The sequence below is a fragment of the Dunckerocampus dactyliophorus genome, chromosome 16, assembly GCF_027744805.1.
Source record: "Dunckerocampus dactyliophorus isolate RoL2022-P2 chromosome 16, RoL_Ddac_1.1, whole genome shotgun sequence".
Lineage (NCBI taxonomy): Eukaryota > Metazoa > Chordata > Actinopteri > Syngnathiformes > Syngnathidae > Dunckerocampus > Dunckerocampus dactyliophorus.
The window spans coordinates 15,399,529-15,400,298 of NC_072834.1; positions in this window are offsets into that span (position 1 = coordinate 15,399,529).

The following is a 770-nucleotide window of genomic DNA, read 5'->3' on the forward strand; positions in this document are numbered from 1 at the left end:
GCTGACTCCGCCTCCTCATGAGTCATTCCAATTGATGGCTTCTATCAGGAAGGCTGGAACGAGAAACAATGTACTTTGCTATTTACGCCACGCAGTGAATCATGCCTGTCGGAGCGGGCCGGCCCACACGCGCTTCCAAGAACAGGAGCCTGAACGTGAATCACGGCTTTGACGGGAATGTAACTCGTCCAGCTACTCGAGTGTCATATAAATGTGTCGTCGCGTGCGTCACTATTTCGAAGAAGAATTAACCAAAGCAACCCCACCTGCTGGTGTAGACACACTCGTCTAGTCCTGTTTCTTTACGTTGTTGGGACAGCAAGAACCCGTTTTGAAAGCCATATGAAACAAAATGGCAGCGGTTCATGAGATCAAAGGCAAGATCAGTATGTGGTCCTTCTCTATCAGACCCGTCGGGCTTAATTTTTTAGGGATTATGTTAGCGCCAGAAGTGATTTGGAATCATATGTCATCCAAGATGCTCAGTTTGGTCGAGGTCAAAGCTCATAAGTAAGACCGTTGCTGCGGCCATCATGAGCATCAACGCTAACACGTACGTGGCCACCTTCATGCCTCTTCCTGGTCATCAGGTGTCAGCTGCTGGCCGAGCTGGTGGAGGACGAGAAGGTGGCCTTGAAGATCGCCCGCCTGGATGAGGAGTTCCGCCGACTGACGGAGGAGAACCGCACGCTGGTGACAGCTCACGACGAGCGCACCCGGCAGCTGCAGAGGCTCAACGTTCATGGCCGGAGTAGGCCCGACTCCTCGTG